At 44.3% G+C, this 22,948-nt stretch overlaps 1 long non-coding RNA gene across 1 annotated transcript; it reads right to left on the reverse strand.

Annotated features, from left to right (window-relative positions):
• Nucleotides 1-21,228: 21,228 nt before the first annotated feature.
• LOC121635724 lies at nucleotides 21,229-21,945 on the reverse strand. The gene is made up of 3 exons (XR_006009521.1): nucleotides 21,859-21,945; nucleotides 21,395-21,457; nucleotides 21,229-21,310 (listed from the first exon to the last, which is right to left on the reverse strand). It is a non-coding gene; the product is annotated as an uncharacterized LOC121635724 (long non-coding RNA).
• Nucleotides 21,946-22,948: the final 1,003 nt, after the last annotated feature.

The following is a 22,948-nucleotide window of genomic DNA, read 5'->3' on the forward strand; positions in this document are numbered from 1 at the left end:
CCTCTTAGCAGCCTTTTCCATTGCTATCTTATAGCTTTCTTTGAGACGTGACTTCAGATTTTGCACGTACTCAGAATGAGATGAGTGTTGGCTTTCTTGTACTGGCAACTTAAAGGCAAGGTCCACTGGCAGACGGGGCTGACGCCCAAACATCAGCTCGTATGGGGTGAATCCGGTCACCTCATTTCTGGTGCAATTATAGGCGTGGACCAGAGGTCTTACATGGTCACGCCACCCCAGCTTGTCTTGGTTGTTGAGGGTGCCTAGCATGTCGAGCAGGGTGCGATTAAATCGCTCCACTGGGTTGCCCCTAGGATGGTATGGGGTTGTTCTGACTTTATGGATACCGGCCACTCGACACAGTTCCCTGATGGTTCTGGACTCGAAATCAGGTCCCTGGTCACTATGTAGTTTTTCCGGGATACCATAGTGCACCATAAAGTTTTCCCAGAGGCACTTTGCGACAGTGCGGGCCTTTTGGTTAGGTGTGGGAATGGCAGCCGCAAACTTGGTAAAGTGGTCTGTGATCACAAGTATGTCCTTGGTTCCACGTTTATCAGCTTCCAGGGACAAGAAGTCAATACAGAGGAGTTCCAGAGGACGAGCAGTGTTTATATTGACTAGGGGGGCAGCTCTCTCAGACCTCGCTTTTCTCCGAATGCACCTGCCACAGGTCTTTACTTTCTTCTCCACGTCCATAACCATTCTCGGCCAGTAGAATCTGGTCCTCACCAGGTCCAGTGTGCGGTCAATCCCCATGTGGCCCATATGATCATGCAAGCTGGTGAGGACTGTAGCCCGGAGCTCAGCTGGAAGCACAAGCTGGTAAGTTGTTTGTGACTCCACTTGGCTTCGCCTGTACAGCACGCTGTTGATGAGTTCAAGGCGGCTTAGCTCCCGAAGGAGGAGTGGGAGATCGGGGAGTTGAGAACGTAAAGTAGGGGGCGGTGTGTCCCCACACTCAATCTGGAAGATGACATGCTTTATGCATTGGTCAGCTCGTTGTTTATCTGCTAGTTCTGTCTCCGTTAGATGGGGAATGGCTGGCAGCCCTCCAGACTGCTCTTCCTGCTCATAGCTATCAGGCACAGCACTAGGGGACATGGCAAGTGTTTCTACTAAGGCAACGGAGTCCTCTTTCCCATCAGAACTTGCACTGTAGGTGAGCTGCCTTTGACAGATTGCCTTCACAACAGACTGATCCACTGCATCAATGTTCTTTGGGTCAGAGAGGTGGTCTTGTGTGAACTGCTGTATACGTTCTCTCTCTCTTTGTGACTTCAAATCATCTGCTAATGCCCCATGTGGTCTGCGGGAAAGTCCATCCGCATCCCCATTCTGTCTTCCTGGCCGATAGAGGAGTTTAAATGAGAACGTGGACAGAGCTGCTAGCCACCTATAGCTAGTCGCGTCAAGTTTTGCCGTCGTCAGTATGTAAGTCAGAGGATTGCTGTCAGTTGCAACAGTGAACTGATTGCCGTAAAGGAAGTCACTAAACTTTTCTGTCACCGACCATTTGAGCGCCAAAAATTCTAATTTGTGCGCAGGATAGCGGCTCTCGCTTCGTGACAGTCCTCTACTTGCATAGGCAATGACCCTTAGCTGGCCCTCTTGCTCTTGATATAATACTGCACCTAGCCCGGTGGTGCTGGCGTCGGTGTGCAGTATATAGGGTTTCTGGGGGTCAGCAAAGGCTAATACAGGAGCAGTAGTGAGACTCTGAATGACTGCTTCAAAGGCTTGCTGACAAGCTGGTGTCCAGCGACTCCCAAAGGGCTCCTTTGGGTCATGGTGTTGGTTTGGTTTCTTTCTTAGGTTTGCTGGTTTTACTTTGGATTTCTTGTGCGGAGGCGGGTAACCAGAGGTTAGGTTGTGGAGAGGCTTTACGATGTTAGAGAAACCTTTCACAAACCTCCTGTAGTATCCAGCAAACCCGAGGAAGGATCTTAACTCACGGAGAGTCTGGGGGGTAGGCCACGTCTTAAGAGCTGCGATCTTCTCAGGGTCAGTCCCAACACCCTGCCTGGAAACTACATGGCCAAGATAGCGAACGGATGTTTGAAAGAAGACGCATTTCTCCGGGGATAGTTTCAACCCAAACTCCTTGAGTGAGTACCTTCATGAGCCTTTCTTCATGTTCCTCAAGGGTGTATAGGTCGGCCACGTAGCTTAAAAGGAGTTTCATCCGAGAGATTTATGTGGTGCCTGACCTTATCTGTTCGACCAAAATCAAGGTTGTGGTGTGCAAACACTTCCGGCATGTTGTTGAGCTGCTGAGTGATGCGTTCTTTCCATTCAAAAGGGAGTGGGGAGTCGCCAAAGTTGAAGCTCAAGGTGTGCTCTTGGGATGGCTGTGTTGCAGAGGGTTTCTGGATGGGTTCTGATTGGTTGGCTATACTGTGTTCTTTTAATAGGATGGCCTGATAAGCACTAATTTCTGCAATAGTGCATTTTGCAGGGATGACAATGTCGTGGTCAGATTCATTGCTTATGACAACTGGCAGCTTATGGGGTCGTAGCTGAGGGAAAACAACTAGACCAGCTTTTATTAGCAGACCACCTGGTAGGGGAGATGATGATGGATAGTCAATGACTACTGACTTTTCATTCCGTAGGCCACTGGCCAGGGCAACCCCCTCTACAACCACCGTTTCACCGGCAGGAATGACTTGGGGTCTCTTGCCCTGCATTTTCACAATCCCTTGATGGTTGTTAGCTGCCTGCTTCCGTCTCAGCTCAATGGCCTTAAAGACTACTTTGTAGCCATGTGGGAAGGGTTTGGGATCAGTTCTGTCAGTTTCTGAATGAATGTCAAACAATACCTCGAGGGTATTTGTTCCTATGAGAAGGAGGGACTGTGAAGTGTCAGGAACAACCAGGGCAAGTGTGTTTACATCTACGGGGACACCTGTGAAGTCCTTAGGAAAGGTAATGGTCATTTCTATGTAGCCTAAGTAAGGCACCAACTGTCCATTTGCACCTTCCACTTGCAGAAGATCATGTAGAGGCTTAATTGTGTGCTCTGACAGGTGCTGCTTGTAAAATGATTCAGGTACGGTTGTAACTTGTGAGCCTGAGTCAAGAAGACAGTTTACTTCCTTATCTCCCACAGTTACCTGAGCTGTAGTCTTTATGCCAACCAACCGGCTGGGAAGTCGGAAAGATTGGTTCTGCTTGCGTTGTGAGCTGGAGTCTGTCTTAACTTTATTTTTCCCTGTAGGTACATGGACCTTATTGACCTCAGCAGAGGTTTTGTGTTCCTTATTTGCGTCTAGGGGACATACTTCATTTTCCTCAGCCCCTGTTTGTCCCACAACAGGAACTGTTAGCCGTTTAAAGGTAAGTTTGAGCCATTCTGTACTTCCCATCTGTACTGCTTTTCCTCCAACTGTTTTTTCTTTTCTGCCACCAGGACAGGGTTTGCAGGATCGGTGCAGCGTGAGGCAATATGTCCATCTTCGCCACAATTAAAACAGTACCAGGGTTTGGGTTTGTATGTCTGCTTCCTTTTAGGCTGTCCTTGAACGTGTGCATCTGCACTAACAGGTTTTGCCACTTTGCTCTGAGGCTTTCCAGCTGATCCTTTAATGCAGACCCCTTGTGGTTTTTTCTGGGAACTAAGTTTGGTTAGTTGGCTCTGCAGACTAGCTACCTGCTTCCTCAGATCCTCAATAGCACTAATATTGCTCTCATTTTTCTCTTCTGGTTCACATGCATATGCACTATGGAACTGCAACTGAGTTCTTTGCTTCATGGTGCCAATATGTTTTTTCATACGACAGCTTTTTGTTTGCTGTCGATCTTCTTCAGAGCGAATCATTAACAAGAGGTCTGAGAACTGGGGGGGGGTTGCTCTTCTTTTGTTCAAGCTGCAGAGCGCTGAGCAGGCTGTTATCCCAGCACCCCCTGCAGAACTGCTTAAGGAGGTGTTTGTCTACTTCTTCACCTTTGACTCCTCCCCTTTTTGCAGCTCTGTTCAGCGCTAGCTGGAGCCGATGCAGGTAAGTGGATGGTTTCTCACCTGGATTTTGGAGGATGTTCAGGAATTGGGCAAACAGTTCCTCTCCATCTTCCACAGTACCGAAGGCTGAGTCTAGAAGCCGCAGGTAAGCTTCAGGAGGCGATTCTGGACGTAAGCCCTTAACTACATCTGCTGCAGGGGAGAGCAAGCTCTCCAAGATTTTCCTTGATATTTGCAGTGGAGACAAGCTAGGGTCGGTTTGAAGTAATTCAATGTGTGTACGCCACGTATCATAATCAGTTTCATTATGAAGCCCGGAGGGTTTCCCAGAAAAGGAGCGGAGCCTCACACTGGACTGCAGTTGTGGGACAATGTCCTGCCTCCGTACAATGTGCTCCACTACAACCTTCTGAACATCAGGTGGGTTGATATCATTCAGTGAAAGGCATGGTGTTCTTCTGCCATTATGGTCAGCAGCATCGTTGCTTAAGGTGATGTCTGAGGGTGAGCTATGGGACTGTTGCTCCTTCGGAGCAGGTGGTGACGAGATGGTGGTCTCAACCTGAACAGATGAGGGCTCTTCTGTTGCGGGTTGCAAGGTTTCAACGTCCTCTCCAATTTGAGACATCACCTCTTTCAGAACTTCACCATAGTCTTTACCACTCAGTTTAGCTAGTTTTTTGAGCTCAGCTAAATAGGTCTTAGTAACATCACACCCAACTTTGGTAGTGTAAACACTACTAAGTGTCTTAACTTCATAGGCAACGGTAGGCTCACCTGTTGCCGTGTACATGTACGGTAAGATAAGTTCTAAACCTTCCAAGGCTGAACTGCTAGAATATTCAACGATCAGGTTTTGGAAGAACTCCGACTGTGAATCATCAACAATAAAGAATCTCTCAATTTTTCCATATTTTTTAAGGAAGTCAATTACTTGTTCATCCTGTTCATCTACACAAGTCATCCCACTAACAATGACTGCATTTGGAATTTTGACACCAGACTTTTGAAAGCAATCCATATTGTTTCGGAACTGATGCTCAAATCAGATGGCTCCTGGCTGGCTCGCCACAAATGTAACCCAGTTCACAGGTGTGGATGTTGATCACACTGTAGCAGTATGATAACAGGACAACGACAAGCACCAGAAGGTTTAGATTCGGTTGGAGCCAAGGATTTGAGCAACAATAATGGCTGATGCAGGGTTAACTGTTGAGTAGTGACTCATGTATTGTTTACAGAACTAGGCCTACAGGCCAACAAGTAAAACATACAATTTAATAACCCCCCCAGAGAAAAGGAAAAAAAATAAAAAATGTGTGCACACAGGAAAGAATTGTCTGAGGGTTGTTTGTTGGGGTCCTTATGAATTGTTGCAGGTGCACCTGATTTAAGTCTGATAATTCGAAGTGAATGTATGTGGGAGTGTTCTAATGTTTATCTCTCTTCCAAGGTCCTTTGGCTCGCCATCGGGATCTCGTCCAGTCCACAGGATTTGTAGTCCACTCCAAAAACCTGACCGTTGCTCCGGTTTCAAAGCTGAGAGTGTTGATTTTGGTGCTTTCCGCAGCTCACAAGATGCAGTAACAAGCTAACCGACATGATTCGCCTCGTCGCTCTGCTCCAGACTCACGGCTGATAAGGCGATTTGGTGTTTTTTTCCCTTTTCTTATTTGTACACGGAAATTTTCTCCTCTCCAGTGCTCTCGCAGTATATAGCTGTGTCGCGCTCTCACAGTTGAAGTTGAAAAGACCGGAAGGAGAAGACTGTCAGGGCCTCATTGCTAGAGCTGACGGCTGAGCAGGGGTGAAGTGGCCCCTGATTGGCTGTTGCGGTTGTGACACCTCATGTGGGATTCAATGAACTGAGTGATGCCTTTAAGTGCAGTAGGAAAATAAAATTTTGCCAGCGCAGTAAAATAAATTAAATTAAATAAAGAAAAAACTCTCTTTCATCAGCTTGTGTTATTTAACAACTGGGCTACAATTGTCCATCACAGCTGGACTTATTTAGCATTTTATTCCTAAGTTTTTTAGGTTTTAGTAGTTGTTATGTGATTTTGGTATTATTACAAAAAGCAGACTGAGAAACTTTGTGGACCAGACCTTTGATATGTTTTAAGTGCTGACGTGATAATCTTGGAAGTTTCTCTTTTTCATTTTCTTCTGAAAGCAGTTTTTATTAACTTAGATAGACATAGTGGTTGTTTCTAAATTACTTCTACTGATTTGTTTCACTTGTGAGACAGCAGATGTGATCCATCCATCCATGCCTGCATCCATCCATGCCTGCATCCATCCATGCCTGCATCCATCCATCCACCCTTCCATCCATCCATCCATCCATCCATCCATCCATGCCTGCATCCATCCATCCATCCATCCATCCATCCATCCATCCATCCATCCATCCATGCCTGCATCCAACCATGCCTGCATCCATCCATGCCTGCATCCATCCATCCACCCTTCCATCCATCCATCCATCCATCCATCCATGTCTGCATCCATCCATCCATCCATCCATCCATCCATCCACCCTTCCATCCATCCATCCATCATCCATCCATCCATCATCCATCCATCCATCCATCCATCCATTCATCCATCATCCATCCATTCATCCATCATCCATCCATCCATCCATCCATCCATCCATCCATCCATCCATCCATCCATCCATCCATCATCCATCCATCCATCCATCCATCCATCATCCATCCATCCATCCATCCATCCATCCATCCATCCATCCATCCATCCAATCATCCATGTATGTATGCACACGTTGCTGCGGTCATGCATTCGTCAGGCATTATTCTGGTGAGCAGCTGACCAGGCTAAAGTCTCCATCTAGTGGACAAAACAAGCCACCGCATCATGTGTTTGTTCTTTCAGGTGTTTTAAGACAATACATTTGAACATTCTACATCCCTGCTTATTACAACTATTCCGAATAGATGATATGATTCAATAAGTGATGAAGTATCTATCACAGGATTGATTTAGGCAAACTGATTCTAAAATGATAACAATGCACACAGTTTGTTTTTTTGGTGTAAACACTTGTCATTTTGAAGATTGGAATACTTTGTGTTTGGAATCTGCAGGTCATTCGCAACTCTGCTTCTAGACTTCTCACTAAGACCAGAAAAAAATAATAATAACAGCAATAATAATAATACATTTTATTTATTAGCACCTTATCAGAACACCAAAGGTCACTAAGTGGAAAAAAAAAAGTGGACCACATCAGTCCAGTTCTGAGGTCTTAGGGTAAACTGGTTGCCTGTTAGACTTGAAGTTCTGATGCTGGGATACAAAGCTCTGGATGGTTCAGGACAATAAAAAACATGAGTGACCTTCTGACCCGGTATGAACCCAGCAGACCCCTCATGTCATCTGGATCTGGTTTTTCCTCAGTCCCCAGAGTCAGAATGGAGGAGCTGCATTCAGTTTCTATGCTTCACATGTCTGTAAACAGGCGGGCGTCTGTAGAGATCGTTTCATAGGCCATTTTATTCCAAATAAAAACACTGCAGAGCAAATTATTATAAAGCTAAAGGTTATAAGTGAACATAATATGACAGAAGAGTTTTATGTGTGCAATTTCCACTTGTTATTTTAGAGAGCTGATGGTAGTAAGGCAGGTTAACAGTGAACAACTTTTTATATATTTTGCAGTCATAAGTTCATCATTCTTTGACCAATCAGCTCAGTTTTATAATAACAATAATACATTCTATTTATTTAATGATTTTAATAAAACTCAAAACAGCTGTACACATTAAAATATAAAAGAACATTACAAAACAAAATGTCATTCAAATAGTAATAAGTTGGGAAAATAAATTAAAAACACGTACATTGTTTTTACATTGTTTTATGCCATTCCTAGTGATATATATACATAAACAATGTGATGCATATTACATGAAATGTCATGGGAGCATAATAAAAGCATCAGGTGTTAACTAGCTGTCTAAATTAAACCAATCTTGTGGTTGCAGGACAACCAGCGTATGAAATAACCAGGCTGATCCAGACTGGGCATCATCCTTGCATCGGAGGCTGACATCAGTTCGACCCACCAACACTCTGCACTCTGCACGACGAGGCAGACGGGAGGAGATGCAAAAAGAGGCACACATCATTGAGGAACAGACAACGGAGAGTCCATCTGACCCTGATCCCAGTTTTTAAAAGTTTTGGAACATGTCTAAGTTGTGCATAATAAAATAAGTCCATGACATTTGAGGTCCTCCTGATTCTTTTTGACTCTTGCACATAAAGCACCAGTGTTTAATAGTAAATATAATAGGAAATATGCTACAAAACAGGCATGACAGTTTGAATTAGATGGGTGGGGTTTTTATTTTACTGAAGTAACAATGAAAAGACAGCAACAACACAAAAAGTACACAGGAGTCAACCAACACTGGAACACAGAGAGCAGATCTAAAAGTCATGCTGCAGACCAGACCTTCAGTGGTGTTGGGATGTTGGGAGTGCAAGACCTTTAGGCAGAAATGAACACATTAGCAGAAAGACAATAAAAATGAAGAAAAGTGTTATTTGCTTGTCTGCACCAGTTTATGATTTGCAGAGGTGGAAAAAGTACTATTAATAATCCAAATAAACACTTTTGAAATAAACTTTTACAACACTATAACAAGAGAGAAACTAAAACCAAATCATCCAAGGTGAAAATGCTGAGTAATTCCTTATTAATAAATGTGCAAATTTTTCATTCTATAGTAAACATAATTCATAAATAGTATTATGTTACTGAATTGAAATGAATACACTGACTGTTTATTTTAAGAAGTGCCATGCTCCACTGAATATTCTGCCTACTGAATACTAGCATTAGACACATTTATCAGCATATGCATGATGAATTTATTGCCATGTTTGCACTTGAACATAATGAGCTGTCTCAAATGTGGTCAATAATTTCCTCCATCTCTACATCTGAAAAACATGAACCTGTTCAGGCTGATTTTCCTCCGACCACATTTATTTTCTACTCAGTAAGGGAGAGGTTTCCAAAGAATTACCATCAGATCAAACTACTTAATATAGTATTAAGTAAGCATATATGATGTTGATCACCACACTCTCACTAACATTAATCTTTTATGCCCATGGTTAATATAAAATAAACCAGATTGAGGAAGCAAACTAACTTCAACCATCAAGTGCACCTGCATTCATTACAGCACAGTTAGCTTACCTTTGCTATGATCACTGTGTTGTTAATGTTGAAATGTTGACAGGTCCTGCAACCAGCGACTTATGAAATGCTCATGTCCTTCGAGTGAAGGTATGTACTCGTCCCTCTTTTTTTCCCATCTTTCGCAGCACAGCTGACAAAGACCGATCAGAGCCTGTATCTGTCACATCTGTCTGTCATGGCATTCATGTATCTTTCAAACAATGGTGTTCACAAAGATGGAGCAGGAATGGAGGGGTGGAAGCCACGATGCATCTGACTCAGGCTGACTCCCTGTGAACAGGTGCCAATGGGATGCTGCAGTAACTTCTCTCCACCAGCAGGTGGTGGCATTGCCATACAATACATAAACCACACTGATGAGCAAAAGTACCATTAAGAAAAAGTTGAAGGAAGGATAGGAATGACCTGATGCTTTTATAAACATGAATATTGTCAGGAACAGAGAGGGAAAAAAACTTTACAATAACTTTTTATTTACTTAAACCCTTGGTGAAGTGTGCTGTTTTTTGATGATATAAATTCAACTGGGTTACATTTAGAGATTAATTTGACTGGGTTAGTGTTCAGTCAGGCAGTCAGTGACATTGTACTTACTCCTTTAATAACACAGCTCCTACTTCCAGTTTCTGATCTCTGGAGGGGAAAAAACTTCCTGAAATTTTGTTTTCCAAATAAAGTCATCAAATTACGAGTAGAAACCAAAAACAAACCTAATAACATGAACTATTTATTTACATAACCCTAGGTCAAGTATCTTGCTATTTTGGTCATGTAAATTCAACAGGATTAGATTAATTTAAGGTTGAACTGGGGGACAGTCTGCACATGTGCATCTATAACTGGTTTTCACTCAGTACCTGTGGAAATGGAATCATTTGGTGGAGAGTCTGCACATGTGCATCCATGAAAGGGAGAGAGAGAGATAGAGAGAGAGGGAAAAGCACATAGGCCAGGCTCAGGGGTGGGGCTTTACAGTGCAGGTGCCGGCATTTTCAAGAGTTGACTGCTGTCAGTGCACTTCACAATTCTTCTGAGAAGTTTTTTCCCTTCTGCATATAATTTGCTTTTAAGATAGGTAAGTTTCCCTAAAACTATAGCTGAAGTTTTGATGTTTGTTTGTTTAAATATGGACAGCTCACAATGTCAACTTCTGAATTTTAGCCTATGTAGCATGTGTGCATCGTCTTAGGCTACATGAAGTGCTTTGTACTTCCATAAGTATTATTTCTCTGACGAATTTTTACTTGTACTCAGCTACATTTTCAACATAAATTCACACAGCTGACAATGTCAACTTCTGAATTTTAGCCTGCGTTGCATATGTGCATCGTGTCACGTTAATGAAGTCCTCTGTACTTTCATAAGTATTATTTCTCTGACGAATTTTTACTTGTACTCAGCTACATTTTCAACATAAATTCACACAGCTGACAATGTCAACTTCTGAATTTTAGCCTGCGTTGCATATGTGCATCGTGTCACGTTAATGAAGTCCTCTGTACTTTCAGCAGTATGTATTTCTCTGACAACATTTTACTTTTAAGCAAGTTACATTTTCAACATAAATATGCACAACTCTGTCAGTCAGCAAGTACTGTGACAGGGAATATTAGCCAGCAAGGAATGGCAAGTTTATTTGTGTAGCACATTTTCAGGTTCCAGATACAGCACAGAGTAGTGATAGCTACCGACTGCAAAGGCACTTTGAAAGAGGATTCTGAATTCAGCAAGTGTGACGTGTATTTTCTATCTTTTGTTTAGACAGCATGGCAGGAGTCCAGGTCACAGACGATGACACCGAGCTGGAGCCCCTGGACGAAATGCAGGTCCAACATGAAGTTTTTGCCCGGTTCTTGGCCTCTGAGGTGTCCTTGTTCCGGGAGAATCTGGAAAAGTTTGGGAAGGAGCTCCGGGAGAGTTTGCAGGCCCTGAAGCAGGAATTGGTCGAGCAGGTGCATGCCGAGGCAGAACTGACAGGGCGCTCTTTAGAGCAAAGGCTCATGGTGGCCCTTGAAGACCGGGTGACTGACCTCAGACAGACGCTGACGGGGACCCAGCAGGGAACGCAGGAGGGAGATCCAGGGCTCAAGCCAGCGGGGTCTCGAGTGGCGTCCCCCGGACCCTCCTCGCCACGGCCGGGCTCATCTGTAAAGAGGAGTTTGTCGCCACCTGCTCTGGCTAATCCTCCCGTTTTGAATGTTTTGTCATTCACTGTTGGGGGGGAGGGCTGCTGCTGAGCTGACTACGCTGTCTGTCTGTTTGTCTTTACTCCACACAGACACCAGGCTCCTTATCCCAAACGCAGAGCTCATCCACCAACGTGGCATCCGAGCCAATATCTGGACTCCCGGCTGGAGGCCTCAGGGGGACAAAGTCTATGCCAGACTATCTGGGAGAAAAAATCAAGACAGCTGTAAGAAGGAAACGGCGATCGGACGATCTGATGCAGCAGCTTGTGGCGTCGTCCACTAATGTTAAAAAACGCTTGTTGTAGCGAAACTGAGACCTGTTTTTTGCATGTGTGTTTTGTGTGTTTTAATAAAACTAAAACTGTTGTTGTTCTTGCTAAATGGAAGTGCACCTCATTTTGATTTTTTTTTTTAATAAAACTTGTTTTTTGTGTGAAACATGACTCCTTTTTCAATAATTTGTTGTTGCTAATCAAGGTAGCAGTGAACATTAAGATATAGCAGGAAAGGCCTATGATGTGGAGGACAGTAAGACCAGATAAAAACAAGAGCAAAGACGGGTATTGTCAAAACGGGCTGAATGTGCAAACTCTGGCTTCGGAACAAAGCACATAATAACAAAAATAAGTTTTCCGAACATTTTTTATCTGACAAAACCAAGAAAAAGCCATGGGAAAAAATATTATTATAATTGCTATTTTCACAACGCCCTCTCTAAGACACTGATGGTGTTTTTTAAGGCGCCATGCATTTAGGGTTGGGGCAGGGCTGACATAGGGAAAGAGTGTGATAACCACGATTACCACTGTTCGATCCTTTAGTTTCTCAGTGTTTTTAAACCAATTTTTTTGCTACAGTAATCCAATATAAAATTAAAATCAACAATTTTTAACCCTTTTAATTGTGACTCTTTTCAAATTAACATCTTAATGATGAAATGAACTTAAGATGTATGGACTGAACAAGTAAAATCAATAGGGTTAAACATGCTTAGGGTTATATATATATATTATAATATAATATTTGTATTTACAAGAATTTATGCAACCGCAGGCATTGAACTGGGGGCTTCAAGCTTATTACTATATAAGGAGCAGAACAATCAGTTCAGAGATCACAGAAACAGGCCAACAAACTGGAGCCTGCGACCAAGTGTTAGAAAGAGACTTGTGACCTTTGACCTGGAGCCGAAAGAGTGGAGCCATGTTCAGGGATGTGTAGGTTTGCCTCACATTTGCAGAGATGTGCAGGTTTGCTCCATATATGCAGATATATGTAGGTTTGCTCCATATATGCAGATACATGGAGGTTTGTCTCACATACGCAGAGATGTGCAGGTTTGTCTCATATAAGCAGATACGTGCAGGTTTGCTCCATATACGCAGATACGTGCAGGTTTGCTCCATATATGCAGAGATGTGCAGGTTTGTCTCATATATGCTGCCCTGTGTAGCGCTTTTGAACAGCCGAGTTCAGAGTGCAGTGCAGGGGCTGTCCAGTGGAGGGTGCCAGAGTGCTGGGGCTGGCTGGGGCTGGGGCTGGGGCTGGGGCAGGGCTAGAGCAGGGCTGACATAGGGGAAAGAGGGTGATAACCACGATTGCCACTGCTCGATCCTCAATCTTGCTGATTATCTGCCAAACGGCAGGATATAGAGTGATGGTTCTTTGACCCTTCTCCCCATTTTGCTGGGTGGCGAGTTGAATGGACACGCCCCCGAGGCTGTACGTCATTGGTGGGCGGAGCTACGCACGCTTTTTGGACGTTTTTGCCTGATTTCTATGGAACCGAAGGCAGTAGATGGTCATGGAAAGCGGCGAATGAGAGCCTGTGGCCGAATGAAACGTAATAGAGACAGTCCTTGGCACAGGAGCTGTGGAGAGAAGCTCCCTCAGACTTTAGGGTTAGATGAGTGTGCAGGGCAAGGCCTAAGAACTGGAGCATGCCACCCAGTCAGAGACCGAGACTTGACCTTTGACCTCAGGTCAAAAAAGTGAAGGCATTAGCAGAGATATGCAGGTTCTTCTCATATACGCAGAGATGTTCAGGTTTGTCTCATATACACAGATATGTTCAGGTTTGTCTCACATACGCAGAGATGTGCAGGTTTGTCTCACATACGCAGAGATGTGCAGGTTTGTCTCATATAAGCAGATACGTGCAGGTTTGCTCCATATATGCAGATACGTGCAGGTTTGCTCCATATATGCAGAGATGTGCAGGTTTGTCTCATATATGCTGCCCTGTGTAGCGCTTTTGAACAGCCAAGTTCAGAGTGCAGTGAAAGTTAAAAGTGGAAAGTCAATGTCCTTCCAGACAGTAACATAGGCTCACTAACCAGAACTGAAATAAGCAAATCACAATTTAATTAGTGATGACTTAAACATTTCTAATTCAATATAATATTTATGTTTGAAATCATTTTTACAACTCCAGGCATTGAACAGGGGGCTTCAAGCTTATTACTATATAAGGAGCAGAACAATCAGTTCAGAGGTCACAGCAACAGGCCAACAAACTGGAGCCTGCCACCCAGTCAGAGACAGAGACTTATGACCTTTGACCTCAGCCCAAAAACTTAGGCAATTTGCACCAGTGCTGCAGTATGTGTGCTGCCCACACCCAAAGAAAAGGTTCAACAAATGAACATAAATGCTATATTATTTTAAAGATCATATTGAACTTATTGGCTTGTTCTATAATTACTATCCAACATAAAAGAAATTAGCATGAATCTCATTGAAAAAATTAACCAAAATGAAAATTAACCAAAGCTCAAGCATGAAAAAACTTATTAGAACTGATGAATATAAATAGCAGCTATTTTTATTATAAATATGATACACAAGAACAAGATCACCAAAAACATTAGAGATAACAATAACTAGAAATCATGATTCTGAATGAAAGGAAAACAGAACTGATGACTTTAAACAGGAGTTTCCCTCCCTTGTCATAAATACAATGATACACCAATACTTCACCAAAAACAGAAGAGAAGACAATACCAGAGGACTGACCATAACCGGAGACTCTGAATAATAATGTCACTGATAATATGAGTCTTTTTAGTCGTCTAGCCATTGGAGGTCCATGCCTTCGCCTTGGAAGGACCCTCGCCGCACACCGTAGTCCCACGTCAGCTCTTCATCTACCTTTATGTTTCTTGTGGCCAAGAACAGGATAGTGTCCTTTGGTCCATCAGGAAAGTTCATTTGGAATACCACGGGTTTCACATTGAACGCCTTGCCAGAATGGTTCATGCGCCGTCCAAAGGTTTCCTGGCCCTGATGACACTCGCAGGGGAAGGTCTGGGCATCGATGCAGAGCTTGGTGCCGAGCTTTCCTCTGAAGAAGAAAATGTAGCTCATTGTTCCCTCCTGCATTTCGTCCATCTTCTTCTTGCCCTCTGCCTCAGAGATCAGCTGTCCGTGATAGTCGCAGATGACATCTCCTTTTGAGAAGGGCATGGTTGCAATGATGCCTTCATAGAAGAACAAAGAAAAAAAACAACATCATATAAAAAGCTGTCACTCTCCTGCCATGGCAAAGTCATTATAGTGCATTTGCCTTTCTATATTTCCTCACCTTTACCCTTGGGCTCTCCAAAATCTTTTATGTCAATACCCTTCCACTTTTGCTCCACCACTGACTTGATGATGTCCTGGCGGTCCTCAATGGCTGTCTTTAACGGAGAGACCCATGCCTTTAGAATTTCTACTGCAGAGGGGATATTGCTTTTCCACCCCTCCTTCTCCACAATGGCTTTGATTTTCTCTTCTGTTGGCCGCTCCCTTCTGCAAGAAGCTGGGAAGAAACAAGTGGATGAGTGAGCGAGTGAGCGAGTGAGTGAGCGAGTGAGTGAGTGAGCGAGTGAGTGAGTGAGTGAGTGAGCGAGCGAGTGAGCGAGCGAGCGAGTGAGTGAGTGAGCGAGCGAGTGAGTGAATATACAAAAACAAAGCTCGTGCCTACCGGATACATAGTGCACACGCTTTTCCAATTGCATGCGCCTCCACTTGAAGTAAAAAGAGCGGTGGTTCTCATATCCGCTGCTGACCATGTCCTCTTTGCTGGGCGCTATGGCACCGATTGATATGGGGAAGTCCATCAGGAAAGCTTCCCATCTGTGGTCAACTGGCCTTTCTGTGGACATGGAACTGGAAAATGTAGCTGTTAGACAGTTGAGATGTGAGACCTGCTGACATCAGCACTGAGAGAGGCAGTGTTTACCTCTGGTCTTGGGAGGACGTGCCCGCGGCCTCGACCGTATCTGACGGGCCTGATCCCTGGCGCAGCGTCTTGCAGCTGTGGCATGGAAGAGAGAGGGAAAGGAGGGGGTAGGGGAATGGGGGATTGATTGGCGGGTTAAGATAGGGTTCATATTCAGTGGGAGCGATATATCCTTTTCTAACAATTCTTGAACTAATAATTACGTGTTCAAAGTTACATAAGCTGCTAGTTCTGTTGATTGAAAGACGGGAAATTGCCTCACCAGAGTTTAGGAGAGGAAAAGAAAACTCACTGCTTCCAGAGACGGTGCAAGTCAGACTTGGGATTGGCCACAGGGAGTCCAGTGGTCCCCAGAAAAAAACTGCCCTGGTCATCCCCAGGTTCACCTTGTCTCCTCAGGTAGAGCGGCCTTATATGTGCAAAGTAAGCATTAAACCACTGCAGTTGGGAAACAAAACAAAACAGAGTTAGTTTTTTTTTAAAAAGTCAACTGCCTGTAAAAATGGTTTCCTGCTACCTGACAACAAAAAAAGAACAGACAATACTAAGCTTACCCTATCCTCATCGGTGGTGATGAAAACGCCGTCCGCTAATGTCTGGAATCTGACCGACACCCCAATGCCGGCGTTCACCTGCCTGTCATTCCAATCGGTTACCTGCGATGGAGGGGTGTTGTTTTTAAACCAGGATTCAGATAACGGGGAAGGTAATGCAGACAAAAGTGTCAGAAAAACAGAAAACATCTGCGGGGAACATAAAAGTAGGTGCATGCTTACCTTGAAATCCACTACGGTCTTTGCTGACTTCCGGTATTTTACCATCAGCGTGGCCATGCAGAAGTAGCGGTACATGGTCATGTTGTGATGTGACAGCTTGTCGCCCGTTTGCAGCCTATGGCAAGCTTTCTCCATCCACTGTTCAGCCATCTCCAGCAGATGCTTGTGCTCAGAACTGTAGTGACATGCATATGAGAAATGTATTACACATCACAACCACAGAGGCCCCTTAAAGGTGAATGGCATCATAAGCATAACCCACCTGACTTCTTCTCCCAGCTGTTCCCTCACCGGTTCACCGCTTACAAAGAACCCCTTGGCTTTCAGAAGCGCGACCAGTGACTGGCAAGACTTTGGATCTGGGACGATGGAGGTCAATTCCCAGAGTTCCCAGCATCTACCGACCTTTGTCCACCGTTTCTGAGATTCCTTGGCTCGCTTTAGTTCCTCGGCCCGCTCCTGGTCCGTGTTGTCCTTCATGCACACTCTTTTTAAGTGCAGGGGGAGCGAATCGAACCCCCTTTTGCAGCGGAGGCGGTACACAATACGCCTGTCGGGGCCTTCCCTTCCAGACCCAAGACAAACAAGAATTCATTCATCAGATGTTAGCAGATGCATATGCATGAAGTGAAGTGTACAGTAGTGAGATTCTTACTTACATCTGTCTTACAATATGGACAACTCTCTTATCTGTGGAAAAACAGCACAAAGTTCAAGACAAAAACTGTGCCTAACAAGCCATGCAACACCACAGCAGCTCCTGTGCACCACAACAGCACCAGTTTAACACCACAGCAGCACCAGTTTAACACCACAGCAGCACCAGTTTAACACCACAGCAGCACCAGTTTAACATCACAGCAGCACCAGTTTAACACCACAGCAGCACCAGTTTAACATCACAGCAGCACCAGTTTAACATCACAGCAGCACCAGTTTAACATCACAGCAGCACCAGTGTAACACCACAGCAGCATCAGTTTAACACCACAGCAGCACCAGTTTAACATCACAGCAGCACCAGTGTAACACCACAGCAGCACCAGTTTAACACCACAGCAGCTCCTGTGCACCACAACAGCACATGTGCAACACCACATCAGCACCAGTTTAACACCACAGCAGCACCAGTTTAACACCATAGCAGCACCAGTTTAACATCACAGCAGCACCAGTGTAACACCACAGCAGCACCAGTTTAACACCACAGCAGCACCAGTTTAACATCACAGCAGCACCAGTTTAACACCACAGCAGCACCAGTTTAACACCACAGCAGCACCAGTTTAACACCACAGCAGCACCAGTTTAACACCACAGCAGCATCTGTGCAACACCACAGCAGCACCAGTTTACCATCACAGCAGCACCAGTTTAACATCACAGCAGCACCAGTTTAACACCACAGCAGCATCTGTGCAACACCACAGCAGCACCAGTTTAACATCACAGCAGCACCAGTTTAACACCACAGCAGCACCAGTTTAACACCACAGCAGCATCTGTGCAACACCACAGCAGCACCAGTTTAACATCACAGCAGCACCAGTTTAACACCACAGCAGCACCAGTTTAACACCACAGCAGCACCAGTTTAACACCACAGCAGCATCTGTGCAACACCACAGCAGCACCAGTTTAACATCACAGCAGCACCAGTTTAACACCACAGCAGCACCAGTTTAACACCACAGCAGCATCTGTGCAACACCACAGCAGCACCAGTTTAACATCACAGCAGCACCAGTTTATCACCACAGCAGCACCAGTTTAACACCACAGCAGCACCAGTTTAACACCACAGCAGCACCAGTTTAACACCATAGCAGCACCAGTTTAACATCACAGCAGCACCAGTGTAACACCACAGCAGCACCAGTTTAACACCACAGCAGCACCAGTTTAACATCACAGCAGCATCAGTTTAACACCACAGCAGCACCAGTTTAACACCACAGCAGCATCTGTGCAACACCACAGCAGCACCAGTTTAACACCACAGCAGCACCAGTTTAACACCACAGCAGCACCAGTTTAACACCACAGCAGCATCTGTGCAACACCACAGCAGCACCAGTTTAACATCACAGCAGCACCAGTTTAACATCACAGCAGCACCAGTTTAACACCACAGCAGCATCTGTGCAACACCACAGCAGCACCAGTTTAACATCACAGCAGCACCAGTTTAACACCACAGCAGCACCAGTTTAACACCACAGCAGCATCTGTGCAACACCACAGCAGCACCAGTTTAACATCACAGCAGCATCTGTGCAACACCACAGCAGCACCAGTTTAACACCACAGCAGCAGGAGTTTAACATCACAGCAGCACCAGTTTAACACCACAGCAGCATCTGTGCAACACCACAGCGGCACCAGTTTAACACCACAGCAGCACCAGTGTAACACCACAGCAGCACCAGCCGGCTTGGCCCCTAAATGTATCACATTAATTCTACAGTAAATTCAGCAACTAGTCTTCAGTGACCGTTTACTTCAACTGTGGGCCTTAATAGGCCTTAACAGGCTACAATAAATTGAGAGGATACTCACTTGCTCTCTCCGCCGTCCGCTGTCGAGCCCCATGTGTTGCACGAACGTGCTCTCCTCCTCTTGTACCCGGACTGTTGGGCGGGGCTTGAGTCTGCACAGTTGCATCGGTTACTGGTATTCATTCAAGACCTATGGAAATTGGGTCAATCAGGGGGCAGTCTGCACATGTGCATCCATCACTAGTTTTCACACAAAAACTGTGGAAATGGGGGACAGTCTGCACATGTGCATCTATAACTGTTTTTCACTCAGAACCTGTGGAAATCGGGTCAGCCGGAGGACAGTCTGCACATGTGCATCTATAACTGTTTTTCACTCAGAACCTGTGGAAATGGGGTCAGCCGGAGGACAGTCTGCACATGTGCATCTATAACTGGTTTTCACTCAGAACCTGTGGAAATGGAATCAATTCTGTCTGTCTTTACTCCACACAGACACCAGGCTCCTTATCCCCAACACACAGCGCATCCGCCTAAACGGTATCCGAGCCAATATCTGGACTCCCGGCTGGAGGCCTCAGGGGACAAAGTCTATGCTGGAGTTTCTGGCAGAAAAAATCAAGACAGCTATAAGAAGGAAACGGAGATCGGATGATTTGATGAAGCAGCTTGAGGCGTCGTCCACTAATGCTAAAAAACCTTTGTTTTAGCGACACTGAGACCTAATTTGTGCATGTGTGTGGTTTTTTTGTGTGTTTAAATAAAACTAAAAGAGGGACACAGCTTTCCTTTAATTGTCTCCCTACCCATCTTTTGGCTGTACACCTGCAAGTTCCCAGCCTGCGAGAACCAGAGGATGGCATGCAGAACATATGCATCAAACAAAGCTATGTCCAAACTCAGTACATTTTAGTTGTGGTGCGATATTCTAAAAGATTTCATACTGAATTGTATGTAACATGGTGCTCTTGTCTTCTGCTTTAAAGACCAACTCATTCATATTCCGCTATAGAATCAACCGATCATAAAATGAATTTCTGATTTAGAAAAAGGTTCAAAATAAAGTAGATTTTGTTAAATAATGTGTAAATATTTATACAATAACTGTCCCTAACAAAAACTTTTGGATGAAACACCACTCAGGGATGTTTTGATCATTTTCCCACTGACTTTAAAGGGAAAATGACATTCAGGACAACTCTAGAATGCTCCCTTTTCCACTTATGCATCAGACATGCAGAGATGTGCAGGTTTTTCTCAGATACGCAGAGATGTGCATGTTTGTCTCACATATGCTGCCCTGTCTAGCGCTTTTGAACAGCCGAGTTCAGAGTGCAGAGGAAGGGGCTATATTTAATCCAATTAAATATTCAATTAAAATTAGCAATTTTTAACCCTTTTAATTGTGACTCTTTTTAAATAAACATTTTAATGATGAAATGAACTTAAGATGTATGGATTCAACAAATAAAATCAATGGAACTAAGAAAGAGGGTGACAGCCACCATTGCCGCTGCTCGATCAGGTTTGCCTCACATATGCCGTTCTGTGTAACGCTTTTAAACAGCCAAATTCAAAGTGCAAAGGGTGCAGTGACTTCTCTGGACCAGCAGGTGGTGGCATTGCTACACAATACATAAACCACACAGATGAGCAAAAATACCATGAATAAAAAAGTTCAAGGAGAAATAGGCATGTTTTGATTCTTTTATAAACATGAACGTTGTCAGGAACAGAGGGGGGGAAACTTCCTGAAATTGGTTTTGCAAAGAAGGCACCAAATTAGGAGGAGATAACCAAAACAAAACTAATTACATTAACTATTTATTTACTCAACCCTCGGTGAAGTGTGCTGTTTTTTGATGATATAAATTCAACTGGGTTACGTTTAGGGATTAATTCGACTGGGTTAGTGTTCAGTCAGTGTCATTTCCTGCACAACACTAGCTCTTTCTGTAAACAAGCTTATTAACAAAACCCATGGTTTTAAAACCAATTATGCTGTTAAAACACAGCTTCTTATTTTTTCCATTTTAGCAATTTTCATCAATCTCCAAAATATAACGAGATTCTAGCTTTTCACTCTTTCAATGCTGAGTTCAATAGTGATGTCACAGGTTTTTGGGGGGGAGAAAATAAAGACAAGCCATTCAATTTCCAATTAAAAAGCATATATTGAAAAGACTGGAGGCAAGAGATACATTTTGCCAGATATTTATTAAAAACAAACAAGCAATTTCAAAATAATAAAATAAACAATGAACAATAAGGTAAACAATAAAATTAAATTTTTAAAAAATTACTTACAAAAACAATACAACTATTTACAAAAATGAATAAAATATACAGTAGACGTGGCTAAATCAGAAGTTCTGGATATTCCTCCAAAAACCCCAACCAGCTATCGACTGATGGGTAACTGCAAAAACAGAAATGCACGTGTCACCATCATTTAGTTCTGATAGACAGTGATGACTTCAGCACTGAAAGAGACAATGTTTACCTTTGGTCAAAGGCCCCTCCTTCCCAACACACTGGAGACTCCTGCCAGTCATACAGTTGGTCGCTAGCGTGAGGAGAAAAGAGGTATGAAAAGGACTAAAAAGATAACCAGATGCGCTCACCAACATCTTCCTCCCATCCTCTGGATCTTACTTTCAAAGTACTGGAAAGTGCCCATGTTTTCTTACCTGTGCTCCAAGCCCCCTCCTCCCAAATGCCCAGCCGCCCCCGGACTCCCAGCATCCTTTGAGTTGCTCGCTAGCGTGAGGAGAAAAGATAGCCGAGAAAAAACAAGGTGAGGTTTTAAGTCTGGCATGTGGGTGTTAATGGATGCTGTACCATGCTCTGACAGAAATAACAGGTATGAAAAGGACTAAAAAGATAACCAGATGCGCTCACCAACATCTTCCTCCCATCCTCTGGATCTTACTTTCAAAGTACTGGAAAGTGCCCATGTTTTCTTACCTGTGCTCCAAGCCCCCTCCTCCCAAATGCCCAGCCGCCACCGGACTCCCAGCATCCTGGAGTTGCTCGCTAGCGTGAGGAGAAAAGATAGCCGAGAAAAAACAAGGTGAGGTTTTAAGTCTGGCATGTGGGCGTTAATGGATGCTGTACCATGCTCTGACAGAAATAACAGGTATGAAAAGGACTAAGAAGATAACCAGATGCGCTCACCAACATCTTCCTCCCATCCTTTGGATCTTACTTTCAAAGTACTGGAAAGTGCCCATGTTTTCTTACCTGTGCTCCAAGCCCCCTCCTCCCAAATGCCCAGCCGCCACCGGACTCCCAGCATCCTGGAGTTGCTCGCTAGCGTGAGGAGAAAAGATAGCCGAGAAAAAACAAGGTGAGGTTTTAAGTTGGGTGTTAATGGATGCGCTCATAACTGTAGCGACATGCATATGAGAAATGTATTACACATCACAACCACAGAGGCCCCTTAAAGGTGAATAGCATCATACGCATAACCCACCTGACTTCTTCTCCCAGCTGTTCCCTCACCGGTTCACCGCTTACAAAGAACCCCTTGGCTTTCAGAAGCGCGACCAGTGCCTGGCAAGACCTCTGATCTGGTGTGACGGAGGTCAATTCGCAGAGTTCCCAGCGTCTGCCGACCTTTGTCCACCGTTTCTGAGATTCCTTGACTCGCTTTAGTTCCTCGGCCCGCTCCTGGTCCGTGTTGTCCCTCATGCACACTCTTTTTAAGTGCAGGGGGAGCTGATCAAACCCCTTTTCGCATCGGAGGCAGTAGACAAAACGTCTGTCAGGTCTTTCCCTTCCAGAACAGAGGAGAAAGAGAATTCTTTTATCAGATGTTAGCAGCTGCATTTGCATGAAGTTCTGCAAGGTTTTTCTGGCCCAGTCTGATGTCATTTAACTACCAAGTTCTCCAAATAAAACAGGAGATGGCGACTCAAACTGCCACAGCTTCCCGTTCCTTCATGATGCATTCAGTGCAGTTCTGAAATTACAACTCTTAACAGTCTATTGTGTAAGAATAACTATGATATTGAGCAATAAACATCAGGATTAATTGGAATCTATTTGGGCTTCC

This window comes from Melanotaenia boesemani, chromosome 24, assembly GCF_017639745.1.
Source record: "Melanotaenia boesemani isolate fMelBoe1 chromosome 24, fMelBoe1.pri, whole genome shotgun sequence".
NCBI classification, from domain to species: domain Eukaryota; kingdom Metazoa; phylum Chordata; class Actinopteri; order Atheriniformes; family Melanotaeniidae; genus Melanotaenia; species Melanotaenia boesemani.